The sequence below is a fragment of the Suricata suricatta genome, chromosome 5 (genome assembly GCF_006229205.1).
Source record: "Suricata suricatta isolate VVHF042 chromosome 5, meerkat_22Aug2017_6uvM2_HiC, whole genome shotgun sequence".
Taxonomy (NCBI): Eukaryota; Metazoa; Chordata; class Mammalia; order Carnivora; family Herpestidae; genus Suricata; species Suricata suricatta.
The window spans coordinates 23,179,025-23,186,538 of record NC_043704.1 but is presented as its reverse complement, the minus strand read 5'-3'; the positions used below and the strand labels follow the sequence as shown (position 1 = coordinate 23,186,538).

The window sequence follows — 7,514 nt, the reverse complement described above, 5'->3', positions numbered from 1 at the left end:
GTGTTTTCCAAGACGGCAGTTGGAAAGAGAAAGAGAAAATCTTTCCCATGTGTCTTATAAGGACACTAATCTCATTCATTAGGGCTCCATCCTCATGATCTGATTTTTATATTTATACAATTTCATAAATTTTTATTTTTATATATTATTCCCAAGTCATGAATAGTATGCTTTAAATGTATTTTCTTAGTTTTCCTCTTAAAAACAAATTTATTTTTTAAACAAAAACATGGTGTCAATAGTTTATTTTCCCATTCTTTCTCTGCTTCTAATAAATATAGACTATTCTAAATACCTTTTTAATGATATTGAACTGATTATGAGATTAAATATTTTAATGATGAATATTCTTGTTTACATGCTGCAGTTTTGATATCAATGTCTTTGGGCATAATAGTGTAGCTAAAATTTTATAGATGGTTGATTTTTTAGTTTAATTACTCTTTAAAATTTTAATTTGTCTAAGATCACCCAGCTAGGATGTAGGTGAATTAGTATTTTAATCCAGAATCAAACTCCAGCGACCATCTGCTCAACTATTATGCCACATTGCTTGTGGATATCATTTAATTGTGCTTAACTGAACTTCCCTGGGTTTCATTATATCTAAAATGTGATGATCTAAGGAAAAAGTTTCACTATCTCTGTCTTGTTATAAAATATCAGACTAAACAAAAAAAAATCAGTTTCTCTTCCTTTTACTTCAATTATTTTAATACAAATACCAGTAGTTCCATCTTTCCTGTAGTTGTGTAAAACATTTTAAAAAATTTGATACAGTTTAGCGTCATTCAGAAATATTTTTTGACAATCACTAAAGTAGCTTGCCACAGAGAAAAATGAGATTTTATTGCTTCTTTAATGAGTAGTCCTAATTTATAATTGGCTTAACCCTATAGGAATTCTAAATAAAAACAGGAAAATGGGGCTCTCAGTAGGAGCTCATTTAAGTTCTCTGCACACAAAAAGAGCAGTCAATTGTTTTCCAGTTTCTGAAAATTAACCTGTTACTTTGCTAACAAAGCCCAATCTTGAACAGCTTGGCAGTTCAGCAAATATGAAGATTCTTATCTCTGCAAATTAAAACTTAAGAAACCTGAAATCATAGTTCCTGCTCATCCTGACAGCCCTCCCCTTTTTTCAGCTTTCAAGGGAGAAAAGGTGGAAACCGAGTGGCGATCAGGGTCAGGGGCAGTGTCAAAGATACCTTCTTAGAATAATTTTAAGAAGTCTCAGCAGAGACAAAGAGGATGTGATGGCTCAGGGAAGAGAAACACTTGGAAAGATTCAGATATTTTCCCCAGTTTTGTTCAAAATCCCACTTGAAACAAATATCTTGCTAAGACAGTCTTTGTGTCATAGTCTTTAATGTTCTGGTTGATATCTACCGAAAAAGGTTCATACATCTAATACAGGCTGTTCTGTACAGGACCCAGGAATATCATGGCGTAGGATTGAGGCAGTTTTAAGAACCTTTCTTTGTCCTCTGTTTTGCTCCTGTCTTGACTTTAATAGATGCGGTGCTTTTTCTGATTTTCCCCTCAGAAGTATAAGAGCAGCTTGTTGAATTGACAAGAAAACCAAAAAATTCATATTTGTATTAATGTCTGCATGAAAATATGAAATAATTTTTAAAAATTAGCATCATATCTTATTACAAGACGTGCATTTAATTCATGGAAAGCAATAAAGTTGCAGCTGTTGTTTTTAAAATTTTTTTAATGTTTTATTTTTGATACAGAGAGACACAGAGCATGAGAGGGAGAGAGGCAGAGAGAGGAGACATAGAACCGGAAGCAGGCTCCAGGCTCTGAGCTGTCAGCACAGAGCCTGATGCGGGGCTCGAACCCATGAGCGTGAGATCTGACCTGAGCTGAAGCCCAAGGCTTCACCAATTGAGCCACCCAGGCGCCCTGCAGCTGTTGTTTTTAAAGGAAAACATTCTAAGCCATTGTTGTTTGTATTTGGAAAAATGGAGATTAGCTGAGGAATCAGGTAATTTTTCTCTACTCTTTCCACCCCTTCCGTTGAATTCAGAAAAGCATTTGGGTTAGATGGGATATTATTGTTATTATTATTATTATTATTATTATTATTAATTCATGTTACTGCTTATTAATGAAAAGGAGTCACAGTAGTTTATGCAACAAATATATTTTAAAAAATAATTGTTACTTTAAAAATTATTACTTAGAAGTACTGCATGGCTTAAGAGCCAGTAAATACTGGTAAACATGATTGACATTGTCCTGGTATTTGTTAAAGAAGACATTATTTAAACATTTAATCAGGGAGACTAACCCAAAAAAAGTGCAACATTTAAAAATCATAGTGGGGCACCTGGGTGGCTCTGTCGGTTTAGCATCTGACTTGGGCTCAGGTTTATTATCTCATAGTTCGAGCCCCGCATCGGGCTCTGTGCTGACAGCTCAGAGCCTGGGACCTGCTTTGGATTCTGTGTCTCCTTCTCTCTCTGCCCCTCCCCCACTTGTGCTCTGTCTCTCAAAAATAAATAAATGTAAAAAAAATGTTTAAGTAAATAAAATAAAAAGCATGGTGTAGAAAAATTAGGAACAATATCTTTCTTAATAAGGGTTGTTCTTTCTCGTAGTAACAAGGAACATATATGGAATATAAAAGAGTATAGAATTTGAAGCAACTCAGGGTTTGGTTGAAATTAAGCCTGAGTATGTAAAGTCCCTATGATATAGAAAACACGAATGGTAGATGATACAGAAAATGTTTAAAAACATTAAATAGTATAGGAAAGAAATACCAAAACATGTTTAATAATTATGTGATTCTTGGAACTTACTTAAATTCTGTAAACTAAATTAACTTGCATAAAAGCATCTTATAAGCCATCGCTTATTTATTAAGTTAAAATTTATTAGAAATGTTTGATTGTCTTGAGGAACACTTGTCAAACAAGTTACTTGCAATCCAAGGTTTTACTGTATTTTGAATTTTTAAATGCATGTTAAATAGTTAATCTAAAAAAAATCACTGTTGTTATATCGGAAAAAGCTTGTGTTTACATGCAGAAATGTGTGGGCAGTTTCAAACCATAAGAAGATTAAATAGCAGGTACCTGAGATTGGAAAGCACTTTCCATTTTATTTTCCTTAAATAAAATCAAGTTCTCACACAATATCAAATTTTTTTTGCAGTAGAGACCCAACTGGAGAGAAAAGAGGATAGTCACCCAATCATTCCCCAAAGTTGGAAGGAGGGTGAGGTTCCCAGGAATTTATTGGAACCCAGCAGAGAATAAAAGGAAATGAAGAAACACTGACAGACTTGATCCAGATTCAGAAGTCTGTGTTCAGGGTTCCAATACTCAAATTGCCCTCAAACTCATTTGATGACAACGAAGTGACTTCACGTTGTTACTGATTTAGCTACATATGAATTGTCACAGATTTTATGGAAGAATCATGAATGTGTTTGATTATGGTCCACTGCCTGAGAGCTTCATGGACATTTCAGAAAATATATGGACTATGTTACTTCTCTAAAATCCAACAAAGTTCTCATTTCATATTAACATTTGGCCCCAAAGTTATAACATGAAGGATATAAACTGATGTTTGTTTGTGATTGTTTTAAATGAAAAATATTTGGGTTACCACTTGCCACAATAATACTTTCTCCCACCTCTAAAAGAAAACGGGAGCTTATAAACAGTTATCAGAATTGAATGAAGATTCCATTTCTGTTCCACTGAATAATGCTTTACATTTAAAAATTTTTATTTTGGTAAGAATACTTCTGATCTGCCTCTTATCAAATTTAAGTGTACAATACACTATTGTTAACCACATGTACAGTTTTGTCCAGCAGCTCTCTAGAACTTATTCATCTTGGTTAATTAAAACCTCACGCCTATTGTTTTGTAATAATCCCAGGCCCCCTTCCCAAAGCCTCTGAGAACCACCATGCATTCTACCTGAAGATTCTAAGAATTTGACTATTTTAAATACCTCATATAAATGCGATCATGTGATATTTATCTCTGTCTGACTGTTCTTTCTCTATTAGCATCGTCCTCAAGATTCATCCATGTTGCATATGACAGGATTCCTTCCTTTGTAAGGTTGAATATCACTCCATTGGATGTATACACCACATTTTCTTTATCCGTTTCTGTGTCAGTCGACATTTAGGTTGTTTCCATATCTTGACTTTTGTGAATAATGCTGAACATGGAAGTGTTAATATCTCTTTGAGAGCCTGATTTCAATTATTTTGAATAAAACCTAAGGGAAGATGCTTGATCACATGGCGGTTCTATTATTCATGTTTTGCGGAACCTTTATACTGTTATCCATAGCAACTGCGCAATGTTGCCTTCCTTCCAATAGTATTCAAGCGTTCCAAGCTTGCCAGTGTGTGCCTTTGGTTTTGCTGGTACTAGCCATTTTGACAGATGAGAGGTGCTATCACATTGTGGTTTTGACTTGCATTTCCCTGGTGATTACTGACATAGAGATTCCATGAATATGACACCAAAAGCATGGGTAACAGAAGTGAAAATAGACAAGTGGGACTACTTCAAACTAAAAAGATTCTGTTCCATAAAAGACACAATCAACAGAGTGAATAGGCAATTTCTAGAATGGGAGCAAGTATCCGCAAACCATGTGTCTGATAAGACGTGAATTTCAGAATATATAGGGAACTCCTACAATTTAAGAGCAAAGAAAATTAATAGGCTGATTTTTTTTTTAAATAAGCTGAGCTTTTGAATTGACATTTCTCCAAAGAGGACATACAAATAGCCAACAGAGAAAGTTTTTTCAAATGAGTAAATACTTTTGAAACTCCTTTACAAAACTATTCTACATGTTCTTCAATTAAGTCAGTATTTATATATTTAAAATATAAATTGTAAGGAGTGCCTGGGTGGCTCAGTTGGTTAAGCGTCCAACTCGGTTTTGGCTCAAGTCATGATCTCAGAGTGTGTAGGTTTAAACCCTGCATTTGGCTCTGTGGTGACAGTGTGGAACCTGCTTGGGATTTTCTCTCTCTTTTTCTCTGCCTCCCCCCTGCTCACTCTCTATCCCCCTCTCTCAAAAATAACAATAAATAATTTTTAAAATATTTTAAAAATATGAATTTTAAAATTTTCCTATAAAATTTATTCTTAAAGTTTTGTTTGTACATAAATATACATCCCTCCTCTTCAATGTTTCCCACTAATTTTTAAGTTAATGCAAAATTAAATGTGAGCAAGAAAACCATTTTATTCAGGAGGAAATTGCATTTTAAGAGAAGTAGAGCAACAGAATAGAATGAGTCAGATCCCTCACTATCATGGTAACACACTCTCAGCCCCAAACATTTTATGCTCAGAATATTTTATGAGGAAATACATAAACTTCCATTTTCTTTCAGCCACCTAGATTTTGCCCTGCCACAGAGGCCAAAACACTTTCTCAAGTAATAAATATATTCACTAAATATGGCATTTATCAATTCTAAAACATCAATTGATAGGCCTTATTGATTTAAAATAGCTTTTAGACAAAGATGACATGCTGTTAAAATCTGTGCAATGGTTCTTATTTCCAGATATTTTTAATATGGAAACTCATAGTTTATAACCAGGACAATACCCTTGTTAATACTTTCTATACCCTGAATTTATTTTGAATTCTTGATTCATCAGTGATAAATGTAACTTTTTTTTTCCTTCAAGTAAGGTTTGTTTTACACGTTATGTATACTGAACTCGTGGTCACAAGTGGATAACTGTAGCTTTATTTACTTTTGAACTTCTTATTGGTATAAATTTACCATCTTTGCTGTCGTTCATCCTTCATGCCTTGAGTTTGGTTCATTTTAATGTTCCTAATGCCCGTCTCTGCTTCATTTTTGCTTACTTTGAAGTAACTTTTCATAATTCTTTCTTTTTTTTTCACCTTGGTGAGTTGCCTTATAGAAAGAAACACAAATTTATGTGTTCGAAGTGCCTTGGCTTTAAACTTTTGGTATGTTTGGGCTCGACCTCTTTGGCAGATTTGTAATATTTAACTTATTTCTTTCATCTTCTTATGATGACTCAAAAATTTCTACAGTTTTCTAGTGTGAAGTAAATTTGTTATAACACTTTTCTTTTTTTAATAGTGTTTTATAAATCTGTTGCTCTGGTTAGAACTCTCCCACTGTTTACATCTAGTTAAAAACAAATTCAGTTACTGTATTTGAAATGTCAAGCTATATCCCTGATACACTCTAGTCTCCCAGTTCCTACCCCAGTTAAAAACAAAAGATCCAGTAGATATTTTTTTCCTTTCCTCTTTCCAACTTTTTTTTTCAAAAATGCATGAATATAAAATGGCACTTTTGATCTAGGTTATAAATTGAAAGCTATTATTTTTATATAATATTATTTTGACCTTCAAGTATATACTTCAATCTATAAGCTTCTATTTTAATTTATGACTTCTTTTGAATTAGCTTTATATTTTAATCTTTTTGGAATTTATGAGTAGCCTCCCAATAGGCTGGCAGGCCCAGGTGACTCGGCAGGATAGCTTTTAGTATTTCTACGACACATTTAACTGTGAACATTTTACCTGTAAGACAGGGACTTACAGGGCCCTTTGGTTATCAGGTGCTCAGACTCTTCAGAGATACCCCACCACGGACACCGCCAACAAGTGCCTCTACAGTGATTTCTGCAGAAGTGATAGGTGCATGGAAAGGGGATGTAGATTCCAGGAGAATATGGGGTCGGCATATTAGATATTATCTTTGGGGTCAACTGAAGCCACAGATATTCTAGTTGGCTACACTAATGTTCTTTGTAATACTTTTCACAGAATTTTTCTATCACTGTGTTTTTGATAAACAAGTTAATCTATGTGTTGTGAAGAAGGGATTATAAGGATACCCTGACCTTATCTAGCCCCTTAACTGACGTGTTGCACTTATTTCCTGTCTGCTTTGATTGTTGACTGTTAATCGCTGTCAGCTGAGTACATCAGAGAGCGGTCCTCAAGTAAGGAGAGGTGTCTCATCCAGGAAGTTATGCTGTCACTCCTCCCAGGACACCTACCCATCCAATGTCTGTCTTACAGATGCAGGGGTGTAAACACACAGCAGGTCCAACTTTATGGTGTAATTAATGTTGAAGATGCCCCCAAAAGCCAAACTTAAGTTTTCGATAGCTGAAGTCTTATTCTTGCTTAGTTGTCTGGCCGCTCTGTCCAGCTTCTCTACCCACTCCCTGAAGACACTACCTGAAGAATTATGTTTACAAGAATTCACATCTTCTGCTTTCCGTAAAGGGTCCTAAGTTAAGTCATTATTATTTAGATTCTATCTGAGATTTTCTGAGGATATCTGAGACTGGATGTCTGAGATTATCTGAGGTGATATTAAAGACAACTTTATTTCAGAATTATAGAATTGGGGACAACGTTTTTACTCTAAAATTTAAAAATTTTGTTGTGGTTGTAACTACAGTTTATTCATACAACAAAGAAATCTTAGGTTAATTGATTCAT

General features: G+C 34.4%; 1 long non-coding RNA gene across 1 annotated transcript; it reads right to left on the bottom strand.

The window, feature by feature from the left end:
* Positions 1-1,347: 1,347 nt before the first annotated feature.
* On the bottom strand, positions 1,348-4,269 carry LOC115292957. The gene is made up of 2 exons (XR_003909261.1): positions 3,984-4,269; positions 1,348-1,607 (listed from the first exon to the last, which is right to left on the bottom strand). It is a non-coding gene; the product is annotated as an uncharacterized LOC115292957 (long non-coding RNA).
* Between the last annotated feature and the right edge of the window lie 3,245 nt (positions 4,270-7,514).